Source organism: Toxotes jaculatrix, chromosome 12 (assembly GCF_017976425.1).
Source record: "Toxotes jaculatrix isolate fToxJac2 chromosome 12, fToxJac2.pri, whole genome shotgun sequence".
NCBI lineage: Eukaryota > Metazoa > Chordata > Actinopteri > Toxotidae > Toxotes > Toxotes jaculatrix.
The window spans coordinates 15,026,770-15,038,866 of NC_054405.1; the positions used below are offsets into that span (position 1 = coordinate 15,026,770).

Here is a 12,097-nt window from a genome sequence, read left to right on the forward strand (position 1 = left end):
ATATATATATATATATATATTTTTTTTTTTTTCCAGAAACGAAGGGGTGAAAGCTAGAAAACAACTGCAGCTCTCGGCCGGCGAGGCTGAGCTGAGCTGGGAGACATGCGAGAATTTCTTGCTTTGGTGTGTTTGATTTTTATGGGTGAGGAAATCTCCTGATGTATAGATTTGGAGACGATATGTCAGTGAGTACATGCAGGGCGGCCAAGGGCATGTTTCAGGTGTAAAAATACCCCCCTGCACACACACAGTCCACTCTTGTCACCGGGTGTCGATGTGGGAAACGGCGTTCATGATCGACACGGCCGCAGAACAGCAAACCCTCCTCTGCTCTGGGAAACACTGGGGGGAAATATATGACAATGAAGTGAAAATAAGAGCGGCAGAAAGCTCGATTGGGTCAATTGTAAGAAGGAGACGAGTCTCTTTAGCTCTGTTATGTGGGTATTTTACGTTTTCTGCAGCCACACACGGTGAATATCAGCTCCTCACTTTCCCCGGTGTTTGCTTTATTTATTTATTTTCTTCTTTTACTCAGCTGAGGCGGAAACACGGGTGATCTGAGATGCGTTTTGCTTTTCTGCCTCGATCTTTGCAGGAAGGGTTTGATGAGGAAGGCTGAGAGAGAGAGGGGGGGAGACCTATCATCGAGACAGACAGGAGAAAGAAGGGGAGAGAGACAGGCAGACAGGACAGGGCCTGCTGCGGCTTTACGCAGCGCATAACAGCGCCGCGAGTTGGCCGCACTGCGCATGTCCCGTGTGAAACGCTGTCATTATTACTGTTAACGTGGTTTCATTTAGACCAACTAGTTAGTCAAGTTTCCACTTCCCGGACTTTCCACCAGTGCGTCAAAGCAGGGTCTGATTTGACAAAGCACCGACGCTTTATGAGTCTGAATTTGAATAAACAAATGATTATAAAGCATCTGTAAGTACCCTTAGGGTTGCTGTGTGGGGAAAAAAAACTGTGATATAAACACACTTTTTGAATATATAAAACACTCACCTTGTCTTAATAATGTCACAGGAGATGCAAAAACAACACAAGGTAATTTTAAATCAACTGTACTGCATTACAGATGTTTCTGTGATCGTTCTCAGCCCATTTACATGAAACAAAGCAGACTAAATATTATACCTCTCAGTATAACAGCACTGTCAGTTACAGCCTCCAGAATGACAGCAAGTGAAACCAAGACCTCCAAATGTTTAAATAAAACCTGCCCATTATAACCTTCTCAGTTGTAATTCTGCTTCTGTTTCGGTTCACAAACTACAGCCTCAGAAATGACCATAAATGAAACAAACACCTCTCTACAACAGTTTGAATAAAAAGTGGATATTACAAGCTTCAGTGAAGGGAGGATTTATTGCAGGACTGTTGTATTAGACTGCAATAATGTTAACTAGGTTTACCTAATAAACTGAGTGTACAGTCAGTGGTAGAGAAAGTATTTAGATTCTTTATTTAAGTAAATGTAGAAGCACCAGAGGCTTAAAACTATTCCATAACATGTAAAATCCTTGCATTTCAAATTTCAAATGTACTATGTATAGTACATGTATATAAAATATAAAATATAAAAGTAATTTCAGTCAAATACAAATCTCAAAATTGAAACCACACATCATGTAGAAATGCTCTGTACTGACTGATATAATATTAATAATACATTGTATAATTGGGTGTTAAGTTATTACTTATTGTTGTACTTTGTTAATATGTAGCCAGTTTTAGGGACTTTATACACAACTGGGCAGTTTAATAGTAAATATCTTAATCTAAACAGTGATCTGTAACAACAGCTCTCAAACAATGTAAAGGGGTAAAAAGTACAATATTTCCCTCTGAACTCAAGTGAAGTATAAAGCCACACAGAACAAAAATAGCTCAAAATCATATTTATGGACATTCATTAAGTAAATGTACATAGTAACTTTCCACCTTTGACTGAGCTGACAGCTGAGCATTGACAGTAAACTAATCTATCACATTACTTTTGCTGCTGAATAAGTTAGTAATGTAACTGCTTTTCAGTTAGTATTGTGAAATAAGTAACTGATTATAGTTTTTCAAGTAACTTGCCCAACACAATTAACCACATCATCAAAAACCAAATGAAATGTAATCATGGGGTTTTTTGGGCCCCTGGGGCCCACAGGCCTGGGACAGTTGCCCACATTGCCCAGAAGATAATCCAGCTTTGCTCAGGCCCCTTGGGTCACAGATGTCTATGAGCTGTTAGCAGCTCCACCAAAGAGACGTCTTACCTCTAAAATTTCCACATGGTTTAATTTGAATAATTGTTTGAGGCCAACGGAGGTCAAACTAGCCAAAATTTCACAAAACCTCAAAAACCTCATCAAAGAAAAGTTACGCAAAAGAGTATGTATTTGTTTATCACAATTTAGTTTTTTCTTCTTTCCTCTTCCATTAATCATCTCACAACTCCTCAGATTTTTCTCATGACCTTTTGGAGGAGCCTGACCCCTGCATAAGGAACCACTGGACTAAACTACTGAACTGTGTACAAAGTAAAACAGGCTCCACCTCGACCAGCTACAGCAGTAAAATGCTACTCACACACTGATGCATCAGTCCAATAATGTCATATTAATGTATCAGCCACAGGGGGCATTTTTTTGACTGAATGAATACTTTAACTTTGATACTTTAATAACATTTAGTTGATGATACTTCTGGAATTTTATTTAAGTATTTTCACACTGCTGTCTTGCTACTATTACTTAGATAAAGGATCTGAGTTCTTCTTTAATATTTCACTGGTTTACAGTAATATTAGATGCAGGGACTTTTGAGGTTCACTGAACTGACATATTGCAAAACTAATAAAACTAATAGTGATGTTTTCAGTTATTATCACTTTGGAATGACAACAGACCTCCTCTGCTATTTGATAAAAACTTCACGTTCTTGATTGGACAATAAAAATCCCTTGTAGAGACTTGACATGTCCACCGGAGGGCAGCACAGCACATTATATAAAGTGGAAGCTTGAGAAGTGAGCAGGTTAGCAGTAGTCAGTATGTAGTAATCTCTGTCTATGAGTCTCAACCTGACTAAAGCAATTATTTAACCTGGACATAATCTTTTTACTTAAGCGCTCAGATGTTCTTCTTGGCCCATCCAGGTTCTAGATGCATGAATGAAGCTTAAAGTGACTAAACAACATAAGAATCCCAGAAGGTGACATGGTCACTGGTATAGTCTTTTTTACTTTTGCACATTTTTATTTCAATTTCCAGTACCTTTAAGCTTCTCATTTAAAATACCCCTCTTGTCATAGAATTTCAGCTTTTTTTTTTTTTTTTACTGACAACTCAAGAATGAAGCATGGACTTTCTGCTCATTGACTGAAAAGAGCAGAAGCAACAAAGTGCTGCATAAAGATGTTGGACTGTGGGAATGGATTGCAAGCTTTGTGTGGTTCTATAGTGTAGTGGTTATCACGTCTGCTTTACACGCAGAAGGTCCTGGGTTCAATCCCCAGTGGAACCATGACTTTATTCCAAGGATGTACTTGGGTTTATCTTTACTACTCCTGTATAAATGACATGTCAATGCCCTAATGGATAAATATGTATTGAGGATAGATAGTGGCTTCTACCTCTTTATACTAACGAATCCAGGAATATAATATATAAAATATATCCTGTATTCCAGCTCTGTTTGTACATTAATATACACTGTTTGTACATGTTGTGGTGTAGTTTCAGTAGTACAATAGTACTATTGTATATGGATACAACAAGCCATTTGTACCAGCTCAAGAAAAATACATTAAAGTGAGTAACACTGTGAATTCTTTGCAAATGGGCTATAAAGTTTATCATTGATGCTGTAATTGTTAATAGCTGACAAGGCCAGTGTAGTGGATGCAGAGGGACAGGCCAGTCAGGAAGAGACGGTTGAGGAGGTTGGGGGGGGGGCTTGGAGGGGGAGTCGCCCAGGGAGTAATTCAATGTAGAACCGCCACTGGTCTGTCACATGAGAGAGAGAGGGAGAGGGAGGGTGTTCCAGAGGCTCACACTCATCTCCTCTCCCAGAACTTTGGGTGTGTGTGTGTGTCTTCCTGTTGTTTTAGATTCCACTTCACTCCCCCACTGCTGCCAATCCATGACCTCTGACCCCCGCTGAACCCAGCTGTCAGCTGTCCTGGCCTGCATGGGACAACTCTGTCTCTCTCGCTCGTTTCCATCTCTTTCTCTCACTCTCTCTCTCTCTCTCAGCTTATTTCTTTTCTATATCTCAATTTCATTCCCCTTTCTCTCATCCTCTTCTCATACACTTAGTGTTATGCTCTTGACCAGAGCAGAGGTGGAAATCTCTTTGCTGATTCAAATCATGTTTGCAGTACTGGTCAAGTTTTGGGTGCTAGAACAAAAGTGAGGATGCTTTCAAAAATAAAGCCAAGAGTATTTTTTAAATTGACATTTAACCTCATGCAAAGGGCAAAAAAGCCCATTTTTCTGTGACCACTCGTTGCCTTTAAAACAGCACCAGTTCTCCTACACTTGTGCACAGTTGTTTAAGGTACTTGGCAGGTACCTTAAACAAGCGTCAGCGTCAGCATATGTACAGTGTTCAGTGCTGATCCAGACTCTCTTCATTTAAGTAGTGTGCTCTCATGGTCTGTAGCTAATCAAGCTGTTACGTTGAGTTCGGTAAAAAAACAGCCACATTAGTAATCACCAGTGTGCTTGTGTGGATGATACTACGCAAGCTTTAAATAAAACGGATGAAAGTGAAGCTCCACTGTGCCAGTAGTTGTCAACTAGTGTGTTCAGTATAAATCTGACCTTTCCTTGCAGCTGCAACCGTGTTGAGCCTGACTGTGCTCATATGAGGTTCAGATTCTTTTTGTCAAGTGCTCACAGAAATATGTGACCTTTTTTCTGCATTTGTTAACTTGCAGAAGGTATTGAAAAAGCATCTTGAACATAAGCAGCAGACGCTGCCTGGTGTTGGCATCCCAGCACAGAATGTTTTCTCGCTGCCACGCTGCGTTTGTATCAGTTTCTACTTTTAACATTGACACAAAGAACAATGTTGTTTGCATTTGAAACCTGTTTATTGTCTACACCATCTTATCATGAACCCACATTGTGTGCTCGTTTTATTTCAGTGGGCAAGGTTAAATAAAGCTGTCGCAGCTTTTAATAAAAACATTTCACAGACCAAAATCAACAGACCAAATGATACTGCCAGTAAACTGCCAGGTTATAAACAAGGCCTCTTGCCTGTTATTTTACTCACACAGTGTTATAATTTCTTTATGCAGAACCAAAACAGCAGCAAGGACCAAATGAGGACACGCCACCAGAGGAAACAACATTTTTTAGGGGATACAAACAGCCAGAAATCTCAGCACCTGGAGTTGAGTCACTGCTGACCAACAACCCCAGATGCTGAATCATCTTATCACCATGGCGACACATATCAGGCCGCCCTTCACGTCCATCATCTGATCACAGTTCACAGGTTCTCCGTGACTGAGAGAATGTGTAGCTGTTCTCCTGCTGGACACGTTGAGGGAGTCACGGTCGTCCCAATAGTCCCAACACATCCCCACAGACTCGCCAACACGCACAGCTGATAGATGAACTGCAATGACCAGAGGAACTGCTCTCTGCTGTCGGACAGAGGGTTAGGGTTAGTGAAGGTACTTGGCAGTGGACATACAACTCAGTTGGATTTGTTTTTTCAAAGTAGTGGATTTGTGACCACAACAAAGTGACACATTTGGTCGAGGACATCGGAACCTATCAAGATTCTCACACACTGTTGTTCACCTGCAGTTCAACAACATCTTGTGAGACTGATTATTTCCTGTTTCATTTGTTTTCTTTCATTGTTGGCTGAGTGATCACCCCATCTGTCATGGATGCCACTGAACATATAGTACTTTGACTTGCAGCAAGTTGCAAACATACAATAGTTTGACAGATATCTCCAGGGCTCCTTTTGAGCTGTTATAAAAATATAATCAAGTTTTTTCTTTTTGAAACCAGAGTTACAAGTGCTTCACAACCAGGAGCAAACAATAATGAAAGTGGCTACATAGATTTAAAATTGTTGATAAAAGTGTTTTAAAATATTCCATTAAAAACATAAAATGAACAAGTTTAAATGTATTTAATGTATTTAATTTAATATTTTATTGTATTTAATGTATTTTGTCCCAGTATATTATGTGCTGTCAGTGTTTTTGCCTGTGTTATCTAATATTATTTTAGTAATATTTTATTTTAATCTCTTAAGATAAATTAAATATTTTAGAACAGATATTCAGCTGTTTGCATCAGGAGTGTTTTTTTGTAGCAGCAGTTCTTCTCCACACAGGGGAGGTAACAGCATCACTTTAAGAAGAACCAAAGACACAGGACTGCTTCTCCCTTCAGCTTATTTGTGCATTTTATGGTCTGAAAAATGTTCTCTCTTCTGTCTTTTTTTTTTTTTATTTCAGTATTTTATATCTGTATATTTTCTCAGAAAAATTAAGTGACTCAAAAAACAACAACAGGAAAAGTCAGGAGCCGCTGATGCTGCCAAATCCTGACTCGCTGAGATGTTTTGAAATCTTGCACTAAATATCCTCTCTAGTCTCATCAAAACTCATTACCTCTCCTCATATACATAATCCTCATTAATCCTACTTGTACTCATGAACAACGTGTGAAAAAAAGAAAAAAAAACTCTTTGAAATGAGAGTCCGCTTCATTCCAGCTTTGGCGCCTCCAGACAAAAATATCTCGGGAGACCATTAAAAAATGTCAAATTCAATTATGCCTTTCTCTCCTTTGCGTCTTAAAAGACATCACACACACACACACACACACACACACACACACACACACACACACACACACACACACACACACACACACACTCATGTAAAAAGTGAATGAAAGGAAGAGGAAGTCCTGAGGGCTTTGAAAGCATGATTGGGAGAAAGCTCTTGTGCTGGTGAGAAAGGAAAAGGTGAATAACAGCCCCTGGTAGCAGCCATCCAGCACAAAGTGGAGTGGAGAGCTCCATTCTCCCTGCCAGAGAGGGAGACCCCTCACAGGGGGTGGGTGAGGGCCCAGAGGGCCCTCGGCAGCCCGGGACCTATGCTTAATGAGAAATTCCTGGGGATTTAGAGGGGCGCAGAGGTCTTCATTTTCTCACTGCGCCCACGGGCCCCCGGTAGCCCGGTGGTGAGGGTTCTCTTTCAGCCCTGAAACGTCCCCAGAGGAAGGGAGAGCACCCCCATTCAACAAGAGCAGGGGCCCGCCTGCCTGCTGGATTATGTATATGAGATGTGGGTTGTAGGATCACAACCTGCCACCTTCTGCACACTGCAAAAAATGTCAACAAGTCATTTAAAGCTGCACCTGCCCTCACACAGTGGGGCTTCAGCAGGGAGGAGCTTCCCATCCCCACTAATTAAGATGCAGTACATTCACACTGATAAGTGTCAGTTGAAAAATGTCCCCATTAAGACAAACACAGTCCATGGACCAACGTTCATATTCAGTTCTCTTGACTAAAATAATTATGATACAGTATGTAAAGTTTGTAAAATTAGAATCACCTATAGGAACATCTATACACACAACAAAGCAACCACACATAAGCAAATTATACTGGAACACAAAATAGGAAAACAGTAGCAATACCTTTATTTTACGGGTTAGTTACACATCATGCAAATTGTTCATATTTTCAACTTTATCACAAGACAAAATGTGGATTGTGTTCATGCAAGAAAAAAAACACATTATACTTCCTGAAGATGTTCCTTAAAGCTCAAAAATTAGAAATTAAAAACAACATCCCTTTCCTACAACATCTCTGCGTGGCAGCTACAGCATGGTTACAGTTTAGCCAAAGTTAGGGTAAAGTGGTCATGATTAAAAACGCTGCTTCACTTTCCGCATTAGCACCGCAGGAGGTAGAAGCACTGGCATCGGCAAATGATCTTCTGCAGCATCCTCAAATACACTTATCAGTTATCAGTTATCACATCAACCCATCACAGGTTAACGAATGCTGTGTGCTCGATGCTCACTCGGTTTTAGGCCCATGCAGAACAACAGAATATGACAGAATGAATGAAGAGAACTGCTTGGGTGCCGTAAATCACTTCATCATATTGATGGACCATTAGCTCTTGGTATGTATGATTTAAAAACTGAACACTGAAGAACTTATCACATGAAAAAAAATTTTTTTCAGTCCCCTCCTGTGGTTCTCCAAGTGTTGAGTTAGAAGAATGAGTGGGAGCGCTGAGAGGGGCCGCTGGGATGCAGCTGCCCCCGTCAAACTCTCACAGCACCAGGCCTTTGGACCTGCTCTGGCCCTGGGCCCCCGGCTGAGACTCTCTCACAGCTGGCCCCTCGGCTGAGCTTCAGAGCCAGAGGGCCGGGGCGTCGGACATTGTGTTGAGAGAGCTCTTGCTGAGGATCGACTCGGCCACTGACACAAACAAACCCCAGTTGGCTGTTTGACGGCTTCACAGGTACAGAGACGCCGTCCTCTCTCCAGGACCCAACTCTTCAGGAAGCCAGTATTCATGATGGAGAATTAGAGCAGCAGTGCAGCTTCAAGGAAGTTTCCCCATTTAAGTCTGCATTTACATTTTTGGTGTTTTACTGGCATCGTATCCTTAGGCTCTTAAAGTGGGTTTTGGCATGAACTAACCTCTGCCAAAACAAAATAAGACAAACCTTTGGCTGAGTCCAATTCTTTGTGAAAATCCACTAGTTTGCAACAGTAAATACAGTTTGACAGTAATGTAATTCTGGATGGATTACATTTTCTAGTAGCATGAGGATGAGGACATGTTCTTAATTAACATATATGGCAAGAAGCAAAACTGGAGTGGAAAGTGAAAGTGTTCAGTGAAAACATATTTCATTTATTTTCTATCGAAATACCAGATCTTGTAGTAAAACCAGTAAAACCACTTGAATCAACTGCAGCATTATTAACTTGTTTTATGGTTATGTTTCAGCACTCAGAACACTTTCACAGTGACTTCAGACACAACGTGTTTATTTAAATTGAACCAAAACCAAAGTGCTTTTGTCCCCAAAACCTAACCACTGATGAGAGTCACGACACAAACTCTGGTCTTTGGTGTCAGGGTTTTGAACTTTGCACATCCACCCTGAACATCTCCTTGTGACTGTGGTGAAACACATAAATGTAGCACCTCTGAATAATTCAGGCAGCAATTAGGCTATAGTTTCATTACAATGTAATTGTAACTTAGCAATGTAAGAACAGAACTTCCAGAAAACAGGGTTGTTGTAAACATCCATCAAACTTACAAACCGACTTCCCAATTCAGCTTTGACCGACTCGATGTAGTGTTGTTGTGTGAACACAGTTATTTATTATTAACAACTTGTCCGATTGCTCCTGTTTCTTGCCACGTCAGACCTTGTTGATGTGGTATTCCGTCATGTCATGATGTTTCTGGATCTCAGCAATCACTTTGGTGAGTATAATATTTGCATAACTGATAGAAGAGATGGACAAAGCAATGAAAGCAAGATTCAGGTTGTACTAAACCACCTTTATTCTGTAATGACAGTCGGAAAGTGATTACTGTTTATTAACAGCTCACTTCCATTGTAATATTAAGCCACCAAGTCTGCAGTTGTAAATGTTAGTAAGTTTCTTTTGGAGGAGGATTAACACTATCCAAACAGATTTTTCACAACCTGGCAAACCAAAAGTACAGCTCTATAAAACATTAATAGATGATTTACTTATGATTTATGTGGTACCTAACACAAACACACACACGCACACACATACACACACAAACAAACACAGAAAGCCTGCTTGGCTTTGAGCTGGGCTGTGTTGGTCAGTGAAGTTTCAGAGCCAAACAACCCTCCTTTTTAAACCCAAAGCACAGCCGGAGGCTTTGACTGAAAAAAAAAAAAAAAAAAAAGATCTCCACTTGGGCACTCAGCATGAGCAGCAAACTCTCTGTGGACACGGCCACAGAATAACTTTGGATCATTATGCATCTATTCTCGTGAAAGAAAACTAGGCTTTCACTTAACTGTTAAATAAAGGAATGGCTGCACTTCACAACATCTCACCACTGTTTAGATTAAACCTTATGAGAGTTTTAAGATTTTAAAAATACATTACATCTACAGCTGCTGCGAAATTGTGCATTTTCCCCTCCATACTTTTAAAATCAGGATTATTTCATCAGGGCAGATAAAAAAAGTAAAACAAAAATTCAATCAATTTTGTAAAATAAAATTCTATTATATTGCTTTTTTCTCTGGACCTGAGAAATAGATTGCCTGTGCTGTGGTCACAGTGGCCCCTGGATACAGGCATCAAACCTGCTTTAAAACTACATGGAGATCCTCGAGGCCCAAATCCTGAACAAACGAGAAAATTCTGGATAAGTTCTGCTTTCCCCCTCCGGCTAAAAATTAAACATCCGAGTGCTGGTTGTTCACTATTTAGCACAAGTGTAAAGAAGTCGTCTTTGCAGGAGAAATGTCCAGCTAATTGGTTTGTTAAGCCGAGAGAGGGTGTGAGGGGAGAGACAGGGAGAGAAATTTCCCCTTTCTTTCAGTCCAGACAGGTTAAATGTGCAGTTAGACCCAGACAATGGAGCCGTCCTTTCACATGCAAAGATGAGGTATATGGAGCGAGCCGGGATTTGTGGCCGGTGTTCAGACTTCAATTGAGATGCACCAAAGCGTGACGGTATCCCCTCCCCTTCATGCCTCCCACTTTCCCTCCTTTCCTCATTCCCTCCCCTCCTCGCTTCCTTCCTTCATTCTCCTCTACCTTGGATAATTTTCTTCCATCCTTCCACTTCTCCTTTCATGTTAGCGCAGTATCTGTAAGAATTACGTTCATATTGGATGTTTCTGCACCTAAAAATTTTTGGCAAGGTGGAGAGTAAAGGTGTGGAGGTAGTAGATGGTACTATGTCTAAATTTTTTGTTGAACATTAAAGGTTCTGTCCCATCACCTTCATCTGCCTTTTTATTAATCATAACTACAACTTTCCCTAGCCTTTACTGTTTCTTAGTTTCCATTTGCATTGGCACTGGACTAAAAAAAAAAAAAAAGAGGATTGCAATTAAAGTTACCATTGAAATGTTGTGACAATTTTAATAGAACTTGCAGAAACAGGCAAGAAAAAAACAGAAAAATATTTTTTTAGTTTTAGTCCACTACTGTCATGTGAGTATTAAGGCTTGGTTCATCAAGATCAACAGCTGATAGTGCTTATTCTCCAGACTGTTGCCATTTATCATCCCAGACGAAGAGAGAGAAGAGTTATTAAAAGAGAGTTAGTCAACCCACAAACAACAGAAACCCATGTGAAAATGTGACAGAGACATGACATTTATGTTCGTGAAATAAAGTAGATGACAAGAATTTTATCTAAGACCTCTTCAGTAGAGTTTTTTGTTCCTATTGGTGGCTGTTTCACTTATAATTACTGCAGCTACATCCCATCTCAAACCAGCACAACAGAGGTAGGACAGTGGTGAGATAGGGAGGGATTGTGGAAAGAAAGGAGAGAGAGAACAGGAGAGAAAAAACAGTTTTGGGGGTGGTAGCAGAGGGGATACTGGGTGTTGTAGGGGGTTTGTCATACAAAGACTGAAGCCATGAAATGGTGCTTGTAAAAGCCCGGCGCTGGTCGGCTCATTGAGTTGTCAATCTGCCCGGCAGGTCCCCTGTATGATGAGACCTGTCAGAGAGCCACAGAGAGAGAGCAGGAGGGGTGGGGATGACCTAATGCTACATCAGCTCCCTCCCTTTTCTCCTCTGAGAGGTTTGAGTGACACCCCCACTGGCCCATAATACGACCCCCTGTGGTGCCGTGGCAGCAGACGGACCGGACCAATCAGGACACTGGACGCTGGCTCACTGGTCAGTGGGGAGGACTGGAAGATACTCAAAAGATACAGGTGGTAGAGAAAATAGCAGCAACGCCTTGTAGAAAAGGACGAACAGTCATAAATGTACTAAAATACTAAAATACTAATTTGTCAGTATAAGAGGTCTGTCAGTCAGCACCTTGAGT

The 12,097-nt window shown here is 40.8% G+C and overlaps 1 non-coding gene across 1 annotated transcript; it reads left to right on the plus strand.

The window, feature by feature from the left end:
- The first annotated feature begins 3,452 nt into the window (after positions 1–3,452).
- On the plus strand, positions 3,453–3,525 carry trnav-uac. The gene has a single exon. It is a non-coding gene; the product is annotated as a tRNA-Val (tRNA).
- Positions 3,526–12,097: the final 8,572 nt, after the last annotated feature.